The sequence below is a fragment of the Rhipicephalus microplus genome, chromosome 10 (genome assembly GCF_043290135.1).
Source record: "Rhipicephalus microplus isolate Deutch F79 chromosome 10, USDA_Rmic, whole genome shotgun sequence".
In the NCBI taxonomy this organism is placed as follows: Eukaryota; Metazoa; Arthropoda; class Arachnida; order Ixodida; family Ixodidae; genus Rhipicephalus; species Rhipicephalus microplus.
This window is the reverse complement of record NC_134709.1, coordinates 97,464,449-97,484,166: the sequence shown is the minus strand read 5'-3', so window position 1 is coordinate 97,484,166 and position 19,718 is coordinate 97,464,449.

Genomic DNA, 19,718 nt, shown 5'->3' with positions numbered 1-19,718 from the left:
TTTGCCCATAGATGAGCGGCTTCCTCATTTCAGGTAGCCATGACTAGCCACCGACGCCCGAGCTCTTCCTATCAGCTGGAGCTGATTCTCGGGGTTTACCGACGTCAGCAACGCCTCCCACTGGTCTTCTAGATTTGCTTGTCCGCTCTGTTCATCCATGGGCTACACTTGGAATGTTTCTATAGCACCGTACCATGTGGTATAAGGTGTTTGTAGAGTCCGGGCAGTACTGACAGCTCCTCCTGCAGTTGGCGAAAGTGTATTTATAAAGAGAAGTTATTGCGCCAAAACTGTCGCGTGAGAGAGCCTTGAGCTTACTCAAGTGATGCGGCGTTGATTTCCGGTCATGCCTCGTTCTGTTTCTAAATAAACTGCCGTACAGGATTTCTGTAGTGTTCTCTAATAATATTTAGCTGGCTCCTTACTGTCCCGAGCAAACATTGCTTTTTCGCTGCACCATTCCTGTTCTAGTTTATTCCAACGTCTCTGAATATGGCTTCATCAAAAACAATTGCACTACTGCGTCTTCGTGTTTGTGGTGTCGTTTGTGCTTTTGTATTCTTCGGTACCTGTTATAGGACTGATGTAATAATTCACTTTGTTTCAGTTTTAAAAGTTTCGTTAAGCTAAACTGGTGGGATGTGCTCTCTTGGCAATATAATACTGTATATCATGCAGATGTCTTAGTGTACAGTCTTTTGGTCGACCCATACTGCAAAGTTCATTGCAGATTCGAATGAACTGAAATACGGCATAGAAATGACGATCAAGTGTGTGCTTGTCAATTAAGCAGGTAACCAGCAGATTGTGTAATAAAAGCACACCTCTGATTTTTTTAAAAATCTACTCGGCCGCTCTCATTTCTGACAGACCATAGAGAAATGGTTCTTGTCAGCACTTAAGCCACCGATGTTGACGAGGTTTGTAGAAAAGAAGCTAAATGACGGTAGTTTAGGAAGGTGAATTCCCAATTCGGTCCTTGAAAATTGCCAATGATGCACCAAGAATTTCTTATATAAGGAGGTCACATTTAGAGTATGCAAGTGCTCAACTCTAATACCTACGTTTAAACTTCGAAAATTCAACATAACGATACATCTGAGGTAGATCAAGCGTATATAGCTCGAGTACCTCTCGCAAGTGTCAATAATACTGTTACGTAAGCCTATTCAACTTACAATTAGCGTAACACCTAGTTTTCCTTTACACTGCTGATTCCCGCATTGGTTTTGTGAACTTGCGATGCTTTAAGCTGTGCATAACACGCAACTTATATCTCCTCCTGGCACAAAATTTTTCTCATAAATGCATAGATTTTGTATTATCAAGACACAGTTAACAAGGGAATTGTTTCTATTCCAGGTACTTCCAAGCTCAAGCACTTAATTCTGATTTCCGGAATACTCAGAAAATGTATTCTGAAGAGTGTAACTAGTGCTACATCAGCAGGCACTGAGTCAAGTAAGTTAAGGATTGCCCCGCCACGGTGGTCTAGTGGCTAAGGTACTCGGCTGCTGACCCGCAGGTCGCGCGATCGAATCCCGGCTGCGGCGGCTGCATTTCCGATGGAGGCGGAAATGTTGTATGCCCGTGTGCTCAGATTTGGGTGCACGGTCAAGAAGCCCAGGTGGTCGAAATTTCCTGAGCCCTCCACTACACCGTCTCTCATATTCATATGGTGGTTTTAGGACATTAAACCCCACAAATCAATCAAAACGTATGTTCTTCCTCTCCCTTCTTGGAGCCCGACTTGGCCAAACATGACAGCTGGTGGCATCGGTGGGATGGCGGCCACCTAGACCTCTGCGGCAGCAGTCGGTGAGGCTTTGGCTTTGTTCTCTGGTACACCGAGTGGTATAATTTACCGTGAGGGAAATAGGAAAGGCGGCTCTAGAGGACCTTCGGCACGGTTACGGAAGTGAACATAGATTTGAATAGCTTGCTAAAGGTAGATTTGTTGGCCGTAGCAGACGAGCTCGGTTTAGAAGTTAGCAAAGCTCCTCGAAAACTGGAAATTGTGGGCAAAATTGCAGCCTGCGGGGTGACTGTTGACGAAATTCCTGAAGCAGTTAATGAAGTGCAAAGGAAATGCAAAGTGAGAGAAAGAGGACATGAACTAAAACAGTGTCATTTCGAGCAGTTAAAGAGGACTCCGGCCACTGAGGCAAAGTCGAGACCCACCAGTTATGACAAGAGAGGTTTTCTTCAACTCTTTTTTTATTGGTAGTGAATTGGGACTTTTTTTGACAAACTTTTAGCGCACTTGCACAAGAATGGGCTTTGAGCTGACATCCTGGCCTCAAATACTTCTCAGTTTGTTGGCGGCGGAGGCAGCACCAATTCTAACGAGGTGAAGTACTAAAGAAGTGGAATGTTACGAGGACCAAAAAACGTGCTTTGTTAGCGAAGAACAAGTTGTCATCTGAAGCTTTATGGCTTAAACTGTGGGAATTCAGACGCTAGACGCTGGACGAAAGGTATCCCCGGTATCGAGAGCCCCGGATATCCCCGGTATCGAGAGCTAGCCCGGTATCGAAAGCTACCGGGCTAGCTATCGGTTCGAGATGGCTGGGTGTTTAACAAGTGCTTAAACTTTGGTCAGTGGCTGGATTAAAACACAACATTGCATAAAATGTGCTATGAACGAAGAATTACAGCTTTCACAGGCTACGAAGCGCACGCTCTAAATGCGCATGCTGTTCACCTCTTAAGTAGATTGATAATGTTTCAGCACAGCTCAGTTTGACTGTGAAGAAAAAATGCTATGATCATGAAGGAAACAAAAAGACAACATTATGAGCCCTAATTTACCATATCATTCTCACGCTGAAACTGAGCTCAGTAAGCAGTACTTGTCGACTTTAGCACAATGAGTACACCTCTGCCGCTACTGTCACACGCCGGAGAATCGAACGAGACTGATTTTAATACATATCATTTGCATACACTACCATCTTGCACAGCAAGACATTGCAGGAGTGAGTACAAACATGCAATAAAATTACAACCGAAAAAAGAGTATAGACATTTAATAAAGAGAACATCAGCTAAGCATGCACACGTGATCAGTTAAAAAAACTTGGCAATCGCTCAACCAATTCACAATTTGACAGCTCGCGCAGGGAAGCCAGGAAGATTCTTTCAAATACGAATGTGTCACAACCACTTCGTTCATTCTAGTGCCTCCTAAACGACGAGCGTTGCAGTGCGGTAGAGGAGCGGGCCATTCAGTGGCGTAGCCAGGGGGGGGGGGGGGGAGGCGCTTGCGGTGGTACAACCTCCCTTTCTGAAATTTTTGACGAACCTCCCTCCCCCCACCACTTACCCACCTTTTACTTTCGTCGCTTCGCGTAGACATTCTTTAAAAACTAAGTGATGCGATAATCACAGCCAAAGTGTCGCGGTGTTTGTGAAGGTTTTTGCATTGTGTCAGATTTCGGGCAGCAATATCGGCTTCGAAAGTTTCAAGTTCGCTTGGTGACGGGATTATAATGCTGCAGCGGCGGTCATACTTGTACCCGCTGGAACTGATCTCGCTGGAGTCGATCACCACGATAATTTGCACTAGACAGAGGCCCGTTTTTATGGAAAAAGACAGACTTAGTTCTAAGGTCTCATAGGTCACGTTCATTCACATTACATTTTCACTCTTCGTACGTGTGCTAAGATATGCTCATGCCAGAGACCAACATTTTTATTGCACTTTCACACGTTCTGCTAAAATACAGGCACACACACCCACACACACACACAAACACTCACACACACACACACACACATACACACACACACACGCACGCGCACACACACACACACACACACACACACACACACACACACACACACACACACACACACACACACACATGGAGCGACGGAGTATTTTGTTTATACATCAAACTTCGCATTTATGTGACTGTAAAATATATTGATACATATCTTTACCATGACGTAATGGATAAAGGCTCTCCAAAGTGTCGTCTAACAACGATAGTGCCACAAAGGCAAACGTGCAGGCCAATCACACCCTTAAACAGGCCTGCTAAAATACTGATCATGACACCATGTAACTTTACCTGATAAACAAAAAGCGGGTGGTTATCAACGTAAAGTAGGTTAATGAATAATACAAATGTGGGCAGCTGTAGTGAATATATATATATATATATATATATATATATATATATATATATATATATATATATATATATATATATATATATATATATATATATATCCTATGAATATATATATATATATAAAGAAAAGAAAAAGAAGCGAACACCTAAGGGCTCGTTTTTCTATGTTTTGACACAATAATAATAAGATCTATCAGACAATAATGCCAATGATAGTATAGGGGAAGGTATTAGACAAATGTGCATCCAATTGTGAAGAAAATAAAAGTGGGTGCAAAGATGAGTTGCCATGGGGAAGGACCAAAACTGCGACCAAACCTGCGTTTATTCGAAGGTTCGAAGCCCGTGCACTTTGATTTAGGTGCATGTTGGAGCCCCAAAGTTGTGAAATTTTCGAAATGCTTTACTGTGGCGTCTCCCACAATTATATTGTGGTTTTGAGATGGTGAACCCCATCAACTGACCATTAGCAACAATGTTTTTTACGGCTGTTCAGGAAATCTCAACACAGAAATGACTTGAATTAACACTCTTCTTTAAATTTTCAGCAAGCGCACATGGTTGATACTACACATTTAGTTAAAGTCCTCTACGTTCGCGGTGAATACGGGCGAGAATGCCTTCAAGGAGGACCTGTATTTCATGGTGTATGTTCAGAAGAGCGATTCCAATCAATATTTCGCTTGTTGCTGTGGCTCTCAGGTACATCTTTAGGCGTGTTAGCTATGAGAAAAAGCATTCCGCTTCAGGTGTGCTCATGAGCAGTTGGTAGAATCTTTAGAAGACGGTGAACCTTTGGGGTGAATACCTCTGGGCTATTGTCAACCGATTGCGTCGCGGGTAGGCTCAATGTTTCTCGCTTCTCTCACTTTTCCTGCGCAGCCCATACTGCGCTTGCAATGCCATAGTTGCGAAAATGTTCGAGTACACGTCAGCGAACTCCTCGGCAGAGCGAAGAGTGGCAGATTCGGGAATATTCTGTGGCAGAAGGGAAAGAAGCATCTTAAGGTGTGTCAATGCTTTCCAAAGCGTTCATTGAGCAGGCCTAAAAGATAGTCCAGAAGAGGTACAAATACCGAATTCCTAAAGTGCTTTTGAACGCTAGCCCCTCACACGTTAATTCGAAGAAGCTGCTTATCTGTGACATGCAGCATCCTCATTTTCTCGAGTTGCCGAGTGTGTACCGAGAGCAGCGTCGCCTTTCGAGAAATGATCACCTAGCATTAGCTTACCGCGTTTTGACGCCATAATAAAGTCTGACAAAAGGGTATTGATTGACACTGAACACGAACTACCCAACAATAAGTGTAGGCAGCATGTTTCAAGGAGGTGACTTCACACTGCTAGGAAGCAACGCGCTCAGCAAAGTTCAGGCAGTGAGTCTGAATGCGAGAAACGAGAGCTTTAGCGACAATATATGTCGGCTGGTAAACTTGCGTCTGGCACTCCCTTCTCGCGTGGCGGCAAGATTCGCGGGTATGGCTGAAAATTATGCACTATTGTTGCTGCGAACAAAGTCAGGGAGAAGACAAGAAATGAACTCGACACTACAAGCCCTTGTAGTGTCAACTTGATTTCTTGTTTCCTCCATGACTTTGTTCTCTGCAGCAGCTGTAACGCAGTTTTTTCAGTTATGGGAAACCAACTAGGCCAACACCTCACCTCACAGTATACGATTCCTCTACTTCCTTTAAGTGCCCGCAAGGTCGTGCCCACCCAGTCTTTTATTCTGCGCGCGAAACGTCTCGCGTTTGTGATGACGCCCCTACAAAGGACTGTCAGTTTCTGTTGCATTGTGATACCATACCACAAAGGTGAATAAACGCGATGGAGTTGATGACAGCGTCCAAATTCCATCGATTCGCTTCAGAATGCACGAAATAGACAACTGACTGGCACGGATGGTGCACAGGACAGCGTACGTGAACTGGTGTTGCATGCGCTGGTAGTTCTAGCTGGAATCCACGTGCTCTGAGAAATTGATTACGGTGCACTATGTTCTAAACAGGACCGGAGTTCATTCTTTCAACAGCAGTGAACCAATCACTCAATATTATGTGTGGTACGACGCTGCTTCGTGCATACATGAACAGTGTATACGTGACATATCGATTCTGTGCGGTCAAATATTCATTACACTTCTCAATCCGTTCATGTTAAGGGAAATTAGGGCTGCAATCTTGCAAACTACGGAAGACACCTTGACGCAACGCTATTACTTCAGGAAGCAGAGTGACGAAAATGCAAAAAAAACGAGAAAATTTTGCTTTTGTGCGCTCATTCGAGTTTTTCAGCGCATATATGAAGCGAAAAGGCTATTTCCATGTGAGTAGATGTTGTCTAGTCCCTGCTGTGGTTTAGATTGAGACAAAGTGACCATTTCTTAGCCATGGTTACATTGCCCTTGCAAATTGCACGACAAAACCTCTATGATTGGTGTACTTTGTTTTCATTGTTGTTAAAAGTCACAGTGCAACTGTAACCTCAACCAAGGTTACGAACAAGTGGGCCCGGAAAAAAATGCTTGGGAAATCGTGTCGCCAACGTGCACCATAACTTACAAAAAACAAAATTGCTTACTATATGTCGCAAGCATTGTTTCGACCGGGGTTCGCAGACACCAGAAGTTCGGGATGAAGTTGTCGAGGCATGAGGAAGAGAGACTTGAAGAAGGTTTGTTTGCTTTATATAAAGCGTGAGCTCTCGTACATGACGAGCTCTTTCTTACATGGCGAGCTTTCGAATCTGGCGTTCCTGTACATAGCGCGCCTTCGAATGAGCCGGGTGGCTCATTATAAAGGGTTTGTGCTCCCCAGATCCCTATATCTGGGAACATGTGTAGATGGTACTGTTGAATCACAGATCACACACAACTGGCGAGGGGGACGAGCATGCACGGCCCACGTGAACGTCCGATAATGAGGCGTGACTCTGTAGTCCAAGGTGGCGCCAGCGGGGCTCTTCCTCGTGGTGTGTGTGCCGCTGGTCGAGGGGTCCCAAGCTCATGACAACATACTTCAAAGGGTCCGCCGAACTGCTTGCTTAACTAGCGGGGCAATTTGCGGCGGCCGCGGCGGTCTCTTCCAAAGAAGAAGCTGTATTGGTTGCCCTCTCGTCTCATCTTCCGGCTAGGAGAGACAATGCCTGGTGGTCATGGGCAGCCGGCTGGTCGGCTCCTTGTTTGAGGATACAAAGAGCGCCACTCCCTCGTCAGCTCTGGTGCCAGTCACAACAGCTCGTCCGTCGGCGGGAGATTCGACCTTAGGGTGACCAGCTGCACAGGTTGCCCGAAGTATTGTAGTGTGATGCCGTCTTCCAGGCCATTGCGGATGACGCCCAGCCAAGCACTCTTTCCCGCCCGTTCCTTGTGGCCCTTTTATGGGAAAAGCATTCATACACACCACCACAGGTACAGGAGAACGCCCTGCCCACACTGAGACATATCACGTCCTAAAAATCCTCTAAAACAACCTTCCGTAAGAAGTATCACTAAACACAAAGCAGCAATCGGAAGGTTTTTCTGAACTTTCGCCAAATCTCTCAAACCTGATTCGAGAATTGTCTTCCCATTAGACTGCCTTCAAGAAAATTGACTGCCGAGTGATGCGTTCCCCGTGACATACCCGTGTGCTAGCGTGAGCAATCCGCTCTAACCTACCAGGCCCCATACTCAATAAATAAAGCGTTTTGTTTCACGCTATCTTTTAGTTCTCAAAATTTTGTGCTGCCAAAGCTAGTCGTTAGTTCCCTCCGAACCGAGGAAGAGACAACTGTCATGCTGCACCTGCATCAAGACCATCCACATCTGAAAATGCGCGTCACAGTGCTCTTGCCTGGATGAACTACCACTTGACTTTCCTTTGCAGTTACCACTCTCACAAAGCATACACATGAACTCACGAACTAGTTTTTTTTCCACACCGGACACATGCGAACAGAATATGGAATGAATAAAAGAAGTTTTCGCATAATGCCTGAAAAACTCGCAAGAAATATCTTTGAGTCTCTGCGCTCAGTCGTACTTAGTTCATAACATCGCTCCTGCTCATTTACACGCATCTACCAGGACGCGGGCTCCTATGCGTGTTGTTTATGCAATCGCACAACGCTTACCTTATAAAAACGTACAAAGCTGAAGAAATAGACAAAACCAAGAACGGGTTACCTAAACATTATCTAGTAGCCGGTATACTTAAAGAATACATTCCAAAACCACAAACACAAACCGTGAAAAGCAACCTTCAAAAGAAAACAAATCCACCGGTGAACATCGTTAAAAGCCTATGGCTGTCTACTCGCTTTTCAGACGGACGCCTGGTGTCGTTTCCTGTGGGTGTTTCTTGACGAACGGGAAATGGAACAATGACGAAACCCATTCGCTTCGCCTCGGACCCCTGCAAAGCTCCTCGCTGGCAACTAGAGTTCTTATTCTCGCTCAGTTACTATTAGTGGGGCCACGGACCTCGCACTCCCGTGTCCCATCAAACATGCTGTCAATAGAGCGACGAAAGGCTTCCGTTATACACAACGCATATTGGCTACCAAAACAATAGAGCGCTAACGAAAACAAAGGTCAAACTTATTACGAACAAAATCACTAAAGCAAACAAACAAAATATTCCTTTCAACAGCCCAGAGTCAATATTTTTGAGAAGCTAACAGCTGTTCTTAACAACTTTTAGTCGATTTCCTGGTGGTCGCGCCCGGAAGGCTTTTCTCGTCAAGCGGGGTGTACAACACGCGTAAAGGTAAATCCCTTTGTTACCAAACCCCACGACGTTCCTCGAAACAGACTTGCTCTCATTCTTTCCCGCCACTTCGCGAAAACCACCGACCTCTGTGTAGCGCACCCTGTCCCATGCGCCGCGAAAGCAACAGAAGGGTTCCCTGTCCTCCGACTGCTTACGCGCACAATGCGTTCCTCTTTTCTTTGCTTTCCAGCTGTTTGGACGCATGCCATACGGCAACTTTCTTGAAATTTCACTCCGCCATTTGAACACATTCCTCAAACACGTAGCGATTTTCGCCTGCCTGTTTTTAGGATGCTTTCTTTGTTTTTCACGATTCTTGGTGCCATCTACGGAGCCTTTCGCCCACTTCTGGTGTCCATCAGCACCCACATGCTTGTTAGCTCTTTCACGCGCACTGTCCTGATGATTGCTTAGCAATTTATTATGCGAACACTGCCCCGTACGTTGTGCTTTTCTTTTCCGGCGGCTCGGCCGCATACGATACAGGCCCGTCAGAGATGACAATGGCACTTTTCTCGCGATTTCACTCCGCCGTTTGAAGCCCTTACTTAAACGCATTGTTCTCAACGCGAGCACTGCCTTGCTGTTGCCCTTCGGACGCTTTCTCGTTTGTACACGCTTCTTTGTGCGCACTTAGGAGCCTTTCGTCCCACTCTGACGTTCTTCATAATCGATATGATCCTCGGCTGTCTCGCGCGCACAGTCTTGATGATTGCTTATCAGTTCATCACGAGAGCACGGCCGCGTAGATTGCGCTTTTCTTTTCCTTACTCTCCGGCCGCTCACACGCATGTGATTCAAGCCAGTCAGAGAAGACAAGGGGCCTTTTCTCGCGAGTCCGCCACGCCGTTTAAAGGTCCTCATCATACGCGCCGCGCTGATAGCGAGCTTTGCCGCGCTTTGGTTTTTCGGACGCTTTCTCCGTTTGGCGCACTCCTTCGTGCCATCTTTGGAGCCTTTCGTCCGCCTCTGACACCCATCAATATCGTCTATAGGGCTGCAAGGTTCAATTCTCGCGGAACAATCTCTTAATCTTAACTCTGTTTTCACAACCACGGCACACTCACAACCTGCTTCGACCACCAGCACTTTTTCTTCGGAACGGGTTCGAATCTCAACCATGTCCTTATGGACACTAGCCTTCTCTTCGGCCTCAAATAGCCCCGCCGCTACATTGCACCGTTCGTGCACTACATCTGCAATCTTCGGCCTTAAATGGCAACGCCGCTATATCGCACCCTTCGTGCGCTACATCTACAGATGTCTGGCCTCTTTTATGTAATGCCCCCACTTCACGATGCATCCTTTCTATCTCCTCATCTAATTCCTGCATCTTTTTCCTATGTTCTTCATTCCTGCGCTCGATTTCCTCGTTTTTCTGCTTGCGCTTCTCTTCATCTTCCTGATTCATTAAATAAATATTGCCGAAGTGCTCGATTTCATTTTTGCTACTCTTGCTTTCGAGAATCACGGAGCTGAGATGTAAGCATATCATTGTCAAAATTTAGGTCAAGATCGTAACACAGGTTCAGCAGGTTCTCTCTCGTCAATCTTCTGAGGTCCATGACCACCACTTTTTTTAGCTCAGCTGTGACAAAATACAAACCAACCAGCGTTTAAATTTTGGGTGTCGAGAAATTGAAGTTTGGCAAATCAAATCCCTCAGCGGAGACCAAAAGCTTAAGCACACGAGCAGCACTACATGGCCAACCTCCCTTTCTAACCTATTTGCTGTTTCTTTTTCACTTTTCTGCTTTTTCTAACATCCCTATTGCTCCCGCGACGTACCCATACAAGTTCCGCAAAATTTAACAGTTGTTCCTATCGACTTACCTAAGCTTCTTTTCCTTAACCAACTTGCTCAAATAAACATCCCGTGCTGCTCCGTGCTGAGATAACAACCACAGTAGCCAGGCATTTGTTGGTTATATCTATATTTTAACGCGTCTAGGCTAAAAGACTCGATACATCTAAAGCACAAAGCCTGAAATTCACCCTATTACGTGCGGTCGTGGTACGCTGCGCCAATCCGGTTTAATTCCAGGGCTTTCGGATGTCCTCCAGTCCATGTCATTCACAGTCGCTGAGTCGTATCCCAACGCCCCCCCTCTTCTCCCATCTATACAGACGGTGTGAACCTCCCTCCCACCGAAAGATAATTCTGGCTACGGCCCTATCGTAAATAAACTCTCTCCTTATCGGGACTTCCTTAAGGAAACATCCCGGTGTGCTACCTTGGACGCCATGCGACACCAGGCGAGCTTTAGCTAGTAGCCACCACGCAGTGACTCCGCTAGATCTCGCGGTCAATAGTCGGCGGTTCCCCTGATTTTGATTATCTGGTGTTTTTAAGGTGCACTCATGGCAGACAGGCATCTAGCGTTTCGCTTCATTTTAAATGTGATTGCCACTGTCCAAATCAAAACTCTGCTTTTCGGGTCAGCCGCGCATTTTTCATCACCAACCAGGCAATGGTTGATGATGACGAATTAAATGTGAAGCTCACTTATTTTCTAACGACTTGGCAGCTTTCAACCACCCATTATTTACGTAATTATTGTGACTTCTAGTAAAACTTTACCCTTCTGGCATGAAAAATGAGTGCGTTCACCAGAATGCTGAACTCTGGCCCTACATGATGACTGTACCAAAACTTTTTGCAACGCAGTTTCTAATACCTAATAGAAACTGCTGGCGTTTAACGTCTCAAAATCAACATTTATGAGACACGCTGTAGTAGAGGGCTCAGCAATATCGACCACCTGGGGTTCGTGGGCGTGAGTCGAATTTTACGTACAGAAATACTCAAAGATTTTTGCGTCAGTCTAAAATGTGGCTCCCACCACTATGCTTCCATGGTGCTAACGCCTAGATCGCCAGGTTGAGTTTCGCGACTCTGTTTCACCACTGACTTGACAGTTTGTTAGATTACTTTGTTTCCATGAAAATGCCCGCATTCAATTACAGCTGTATCCGCGATTTTTTTCCATGCACGCAACAGGATTTCCTGCTTTAGAAAAGCGTGCCACCAACACCGATACTGCGTTTTCTGCGACACGGGCTGTTGAATGTTCGCGTTAGATCCCGAGAGTGAGCTATAAGCTGCCAATGTATCACCGTATTGAACCTAAATTTTTATTATTTTGGTTCGTGTTTCTCAGATGAAGCTTTGCGTAAACGTTCTATCCGCTAGATAGCAAGGTAAAAATAGGTGGGGTGAGCTGTTTTGCAGCAGATGTTTTTGTGGGTGAAGGAAGCATCGCGCACGCTTTGAGCATCCTTGCCCGCCAGTTGCTCGACGCGTATGCAGAAGCTAGCGTCATTTTTGCAGCACCTTCACTCGTCAGCATGAACACGGCCCCGGTGGAGCGAGCAAGTGACAGTTGCAATGGCAAGTGTCTCTTTATTCTCAACAACACCGAACCTGGTACGTAACTCCGAATACGGAGAATCGTTTGAGCATCCAGACCCGGAGCTGTTCGCTGTGGCGGCAAAGCGTAAGATTGATTGGAGTTCCAATAGGATGGGACTTCTTAGCGATAGACAACTGCGGCTATACCTGAATGTTTTGAAGCTGGAGCTCAGTGCCCTGAGGGAAGTGAACTTGGCTACATTGAATATCCTCATCAAAGCCCATGTCGAACAGATATCCTTCCAGGGAATAGACGCGTTCACCGGCTATCAGCCGTTACTAGACGAGGACTCTGTATTTCACAAGGTAATCATGCAACGTCGTGGTGGCTATTGTTTTGAGCTCAATAGTGTTTTCGGCAGGCTCTTGCTGACACTGGGCTTCAATAACCATATGCGGGCAGCCAGGACAAGATGGGGGCGCCCGGTGAACACGCCACTCACGCCGTTGGGACACCTGCTCTTCTGCGTTGACCTTGGCAATGAAGGGCAGCACTCGCTGACGTGGGTTTTGGCGGCCCCAACCTGTTCAAGGCTGTGCCCGTGGAAGGCGAACCTGAGCCTTAACGAGTGCAGAGGCTAGACGAAGAGGGAAACACCGAGGTGGCCATCAGGTCAACGGGACGCAAAGGTGCATCAATGAGTTGGCGTCCGATATACCACGTGTTTCCTCATCCGCAAAAGTGGATCGACTTCATGCCCCAGAATTGGTACGTCACGCTGCACCCGCGATCTCTGTTCCGTCATGTTCTTATGGCGGGGCGTTTCGTAGATAACTCCTGGCTGACGCTCGTGAACGGCCGCTTCTGTTGCCGCTTCATCAGCGGGCAAGTGGAGCAACATGACATCAGCGACGTCGACGAAGTGGTCCGCCTTTTCGACACCGAGTTCGCCTTGAAGCTCAATACAGACATAGACCTTAATTTTCTCCGATCGAAATTGATAGCGCGATTTCAAAATTAAACTGCTTTCACAGCTAGAACTGTTAGTGTGCGTGTTGGCGCTTCTAAACCAGGTGTTGCCTTGAGTAAAGCTAATAAAGCGATTAAAGGATCTAGTTTGTAACGTTAGTTCTACGGAAAAGTTGGTCAGCTGTACAACTAAGATCTACCTCGAATGCACTTTCAGATGGTGGTTATTTCAGCTTCATCAGACGTACTGTGTACCAATTACCTATTCTTGTTTTATTTTTTGCTGTAACAATGGAATTTTGATTTAGAAGGACTTCACGTTCGCTCAGAGAATAAGTGATTAGTAATTCGCATGACACGAGCCAGAAACGTTGAGAACAAGAACCGCTTTTAATCATCCAGATCTTATCAAGCATTCCAGACTGGCACAACGCGGCAGAAATACATACAAGAGGACAAAAATCTCGGAATGAACATTGCCCGCGGAATGGCGGTCAACGAAGTATAAGACGGAGAACATTACAGCAGAAAACAGGTGAACCCACACGCAACTAGCAATAAAAAGCGAATTGATGACTCGTGTTAGCGGACGCCCCAGACCGCCGTGGTTTCTGCTTCGTAGCACTCTAGAAAGAAGCTATCTTATACCCCTGTCACACGGCCAACCGCAAAGATCGTGTGACTCCCTCGTTCTAACGACAACGAAGATGGAGTCCGCGTCACACGGCCACCCTTACCCAAACGAAGGTAAACGGAGCATTTCGCAAAGGACGTTCAACGATCTCACTTCACAGCGAAACGAGGTACTCTCGTCCCCAGCAGTCTAGAGGTCAGAGAAAATTTTCGAGCAATAAGTGGCCGCAGTGAAAAGAATAATACATTTAGGCAATATTAAACGTTCTTTGGTTGTAGTATTCATTCACAACGCGTGTTTGTTTATAGACATTTCCGACCGCCAGAGTTCACTTACTCTCAACACCGATGCCCTACACACAACGCAGCACGAGTTGGGCCGGATGGTGCCATTGAAAAATATTTCGTCCATGCGTGTGGTTGTGGAGGTCGCTGTGTCAATCATGGGTGAAGAATACAAAATGGGCGCTCATGAGCCAAGGAAGCACAAGAGTTTTCGTATCGGGCATGTACACAGGCAACAAAACAAACTAAAAGCACAATGTGGCCAGCGTCACTAGCAGCATCGCTACAGTTAGCAAATTCGTTTTTGTTTGAAATCATTTTTAATGCTTTGTTAGCCTCTTACCAACTTAATAGTGCTTTTTGTAAAACCCGCATAACGAGGATTTACAAAACAATTAATAGAGATGAAACGGGAATACTTTTACGAAAGTCAAACAGCGCCAGCGGAGCCCCCTCACGGCAACTGTTACAACTTTGTCATTGCCGTGTGGCACTGCCACAACTCCTTCTCCGTCGAACCCCCTAGGGCAGATTTACGATGACGGTGTTCAATGGAGTTTATTGGTAGCCATGTGACAGGGGTATTACTATCGGCTAGCCACTTTCCCGCCCCCTGTGGCTTTTTGAACGCTAACGCTGATCCCGCGCACGGGCACTGCACGCGTGTTCTCCCCGCCCTGCTGACTCGCTCGCTGGATTCCATGCCGACCGGTTGTGCCCTCGCGATCTCCGACGTAAGCGTAGCTCTGGCCGACTGGTCTGGCCCTACATCATCTCCTGACGCGGATATCTGACGACAGCGTAGCTCTGAACTACTGGACTTGCCCTGCGCCATCTCCTGACGCCGACAAGAGCTCTCGCAAGTTGTGCCCCATCCTCGAGCTCCTGTGACCGTGTTTCCATCTTTCCTATCTCTCCTATCCCTCATATTTCCTCTCTCGCGGTCAAATCGCATCTCTGTCTCTCTCTCTCTACCTCAATTCACTCTTTTTAATCCCTTCTCGCCCCATCCCTTGTGAGCTACTGTTGAGGTGTCGCACCCTGACGCAGACAGTTACGGGGCTCACTTTTCTTTTCTTTATGCTCTTATAACCACTTCCCCGCCCTGCTTCCACCGAGCGTGCTGCAGATAACGGCCCATTGACCCGACACTCCTCCCTCCCTGACACACAAGAGCGCACACTACAATGAGTGTCATAGTACGCACACTACTAGAAGCAATTCACAAGTTCAGTAGACTGTCATGCGGCCCTGCGGCCGCCGGCGTAATTTTTTCAAAGAGTATCGGAGTAGTGGTGGAGCCGCAGCGCTCATAGCATGTGCATGTACGTCTTGGCTGGCATTGGGCCTTACTACAATGTTTCTGTTGTAGTTACTGGGCGCACAAAGGTTACTGCAATCGTTGCACAGTCTGCGTTTGCGAAAAGGGTGCACTCTTGAGACACAGGCAACTAACAACTGAGACGCTTATTCCCGTTTACCTGTAACTGTAAGTATGTTTCATGCATTGTTTGTGCTTGAGAAACGTGGGGCACGTTTCAATTGGCTTGCCATTCGGTGCATGACCCTCCGATTTGTTGCTATCGTGTTCATTGCTTCGCCTTTGCGGCAAAGTTGTGACTTTTTTCGAAAATGCGTCGAAACTCTCTGCATTGCGATAACTTAGTGAAATCTTCGATGGTTAAGTATCCACTCAAAACTGAGGACGTGAAAAGAAATACACATTGTTATAACACTCTCTGGTGTTTCGCGTGACACGCGAGGCACGCCTTTAGTGAAGGGCAACGTGCATTGACATCGCGCGCCACAACAAGTGTTGTGTTTGGCATTCAGGACCTCTTAGCCTTCAACGAGTTGTTGTATCCGAGTTTCTGAGGCTTCTAGGTGGCGTGTAATATGCGGCTGCAAAAAGGGTAAAGCCATAGCGATGCGAAAAACAGACAGTGCAGTGGAGGCCGCACATGTGCTCAGCGACTCTGAGTCTCTCAGTGGGTACCATATTAAACCACCCTGTGCTCCCTCCATAGCGACGAAACTTGCGAAAAATGAACAGCACACTAAATGAAAAAGTAAACTGAAAAGCAGTCCTTGATTAGTCTACACAGTTCTTTGGGTACCATATTACTTCATAATTAGTTGAATGATGTTGTCTACACAGTTTGTCTGGTACGACGACGCATCAACACTCGTCGCATGTTTCAGCTTTGTTAGTTCCACCAACCATGCCACGTCACATGTCTTGTGACCTGTCTTTGACCCACCGGTTGCACGGAATGGAAGATGCACGTAGCGTGTATGGGCGTTCCATGACGGGCACCAGCCTAGTGCTTTTGCACGAATTAATTGGCACTGGTTTTGTGGCTTGGTGCTCTGCGAAAGGCAGCACTACAACAGCAGGACGAAAAATGCCCCCACCTCCCCGAGGAGAATCGTGAGAAAATGCGAAGACATCGTGTAGCGTCCATGACGGCGCTTCTCACGGTAGAACCCGGTGTTAGAAGATTATTATTTCTTTTTGTTTAGAAAAACTTATTTCCACAAACGTCAATAACACTCAACAGAACATTTCCTTCTTAGACGAACTCTAACTGTGATGACAAAACAGACGTCATTTACATGAACATGGATATGAGATGATGTTGAAAGAACATGTACATTCGATGGTGCACACGAACACAACCACACAAAATACTTCGAGGTAAACAAGATATACAAATAAAACATAAATATGTACATTTTGCATATTTACATGTTGGCATGCCATTTCTGCGGGCGCATCGACAGATCAGCCTATCAATACCAGGCCGGCCGAGAGACAAGTTTCACTCGTCCGTCATAGACCGACACAAAAGGGCAAGACCAATGAAGAAGAAATTCCTCTTCACCGAGAAAGAAGAGCTCCTCCGACAAAAAAAAAAAAAACAGCAGCTCCGCATAGAATCGTTCTAGGATCGGGTAGAGCACGCGGCGGCGGCGGCCCGCTGCAACCGCCTCGCAGCGGTTGCGCCAGAGGCAGAAACAGCCGGCAACAATGAGAAGACAAGTAAAGCGGCTTCGCGAACAACGCCCAGACGAAACGAAGTGATTTACTCTGAGGCAGTGAAATCCGGCATTTACGGTTCTCCGAAAAACGCAAGCAATGACACAGTGCCTCAAAGAATGCTGATTTGTTTCCCGAAGGGAGCAGTTCGGACGTGTTGGTTGCTGACTGGACAACTCTCTAGCTTTCAAGGCGGTCGAGAGTGGGAAGCACACCCCATCCCAGGCGCCACATGAAGTCCCGGAGGTGTCCAGGCAGGAAAGAAGCCGTTAAGGTGCTCCAAGACACCCGTCTAGAGCGAGCACGGCGGGCTGGCGGGACCAACGGAAGCAACAAAGCAGCAGTTGTCTCAACTATGTGGTTGTTCAAAACATCTATGCTAGGACAGCTCGACTTGACATGCCGAAAAAATGCAACAGTTGTTGCATAAAACGCAGGAAGTGTTATTTAGTCACCGCGGCCCCCTGTTAAGTTGCACATTAGGCATCAAATGCCGAAGGTGAATACCCAGAAAGTAATACGCAAGCGTTCGTGCGGGAGATTCCTCCCCTTGCACTAGGCGCAAAGGGAAGCGCAGTGCCAGCAGCCGACAGCGTATGGACCCTGAAGGGAAAGCAAAGCCTCCCTGAGAACGCTGCTGTCCCAGTGCCGCGCGAGAGACCAACTCAGTGCCGCCTGACCAAAAAAAGGAACACAAAGCAGACTGCAGTGATCGCACGCTACGTGAAGATGGTTGCACGACGTGAGAAAGGTACCAAATGCGACCGCAAAATACAGTCTGCTTATGGTACCTCCGCTCAAGAAGCGGTAAGTCAAAATCCCATGCATCCTGAATTTTCAGTATTACTTCTTCGAGAGCGTTTAACCAAACAGATTCGCAAACGCCGTAGTGGTATAAAATACCTAAAATACGAAGGGACGCGGCCAGCTGAATGGGAAAACCGGCGCTAAGCCTGGAGTTTGGAGAGCCAATCAAGAAATACCGGGATTTGGATATGTCCAACGATGCACCTGAAATGTCGCCATACTGGGAAAATACACGCAGGCTGCTTGAAAGGCCATCTTCATCTGAAAGGTACAAGGTTATATCATCAGCGAAAGCTGTGACTTTCACGGCACCGCTACCAGGAAGCGCAAGACCCCGGACACGTGAATCCACGTCAAGGGCACGCAAGTATGGCTCAAGGCTGAAGACAAATAGCACAGGAGACACGTGTTATGGAAAAAGCAGCACTTTCCCAGCCATCCAGAACTAGTGTGCTTTTCAGACCAGTGCACTTATTTTTAATCATTTCCACAAACGAATGAGAAAAGCCGAAGGCTGTGAGCACATTAAGAATATACGCGTGCTCTGGACGGTCAAATGCTTTTTCCTGGTCCAAAGACACAAGGATACCACGCGCAGATCGCGACAGAGTATAGGCTATGATATCCCGTGTGGTACATGACAAGCTGTGTATATCTCGTCCAAGCACTGATGAAGTCTGGTGATCACCTGCGAGGGTGTTCAACAGACCCCTCAAACGTTGAATGGCTACCGCCCCGAATATCTTGTAGTCAATGTTGAGGAGCGTGATAGGTCTCCAATCTTCAAGATTAACAGATGAAGCATCACCCTTTTGAATCAGCACAATGCGCCCATCTCGAAAACTTGATGGAAAGACACCGTCCTCGTAGCATCGCCGGAATACAGCGGTAAAGGTAGCAGCAATCTCATCCCAAAATGTCAAGTAAAACTCAACAGGAAGACCGTCTGGCCCTGGGGCCGTTCCACGTTTCATGGATTTCATTGCCGCCTTTACCTCTTCAGCCGACGGAGAGATGTGCAGGCAATCCGCAGCTTCTTGAGGAATACGGGGCAAACTTCGAAGCATTGGCGGTGTTTCATCACAGTTAGTCCGCATGGCCGAACGCGACACTGCTTCAAAATGCGCCAAGAAAACGGATCGATCACGCGTAGGAAGCCGTTGTGCAGGTGGTATTTGTGTTGTCATAGAGACAGATGGCTGTGATTGCCCAAAAAACGAATGTCTCGCGTCGCGCAGCACCTCGGGATGTGCACATGGGTTGTGTCTACAGCGCCATGCTGCTGCCGCCAGGGACGAAGCAGAAGTAAAGCGTTGAAAGCGTTCACGCAGTTCAAGCTGCCACGCTCGCATCAGAGGAGAAGGCGTCTCGGCGCGCAAAGCAATGCGTAACTTCATCGCAGTATCAGCAAGCTCTTCAGAAACGCGTCGACGAAGCGAACACCCCTCTACTGCGCAGCGCAGCGCCACTGTGTTTTAAGCGCATCCCAATCTTCAGGACCAGACGCCGTGAGTGACACACGTATTGCGCGTGACAAATCTGATCTTGAGCGCGCGTCCTGCAGGACGCGAACGTCAAGACGCCATGGCTTTTCCGAAAAAAAAATTGCCCGCAGCTTCCCTCGGGGGAACACTGAGGAGGATGCGGACCATATAATTGGTTAACGGGGTGTTAAAGTGCGACTTACTTGGGTCGATGGCTAAATTGGTTAACGAGGTTGTGAAAGGGGGTGTTAAATTGC